The 375-nt window shown below is 38.1% G+C and overlaps 1 pseudogene; it reads right to left on the minus strand.

The window, feature by feature from the left end:
* The window catches only part of LOC107722657 (calpain-2 catalytic subunit-like), a 10,092-nt pseudogene that overhangs the window by 3,837 nt on the left and 5,880 nt on the right, over positions 1-375 (minus strand).

Below are 375 nucleotides of genomic sequence, written 5' to 3' on the forward strand. Positions count from 1 at the left end.
AGTTTCAGGAGTGACATATATTCCACATCCCTCATATAAATACGGGATTCACTTTCGAAATAGTTGCTTAGCCTATATCCACCGCCTCAATGGCAGGCAAGTATTTCAATTTAGTTTAAAAATAGCTCCTCTTCATAACATATGGATCACGTCCAACATATGTTGTGATTATAAATAACTTTCTCTTGTAATAGCGTGGTGGTTGAAGAGAGATCCCCTCATACGACTGTAAAGAGCGTTGGGTGTGCAGCAATACAATGAAAGCGCTATATTAAATAAATGCCTCAAGCCAAAAAAAAAAGTACAGTACGGACTTTCCTGTATCTCATCCGTTCTGCTTTTTTTTCACTCCTGAAACTGTGCTGCATGTAAGTT

The sequence above is a fragment of the Sinocyclocheilus rhinocerous genome, unplaced genomic scaffold, assembly GCF_001515625.1.
Source record: "Sinocyclocheilus rhinocerous isolate Xijiao unplaced genomic scaffold, SAMN03320098_v1.1 scaffold2018, whole genome shotgun sequence".
NCBI classification, from domain to species: domain Eukaryota; kingdom Metazoa; phylum Chordata; class Actinopteri; order Cypriniformes; family Cyprinidae; genus Sinocyclocheilus; species Sinocyclocheilus rhinocerous.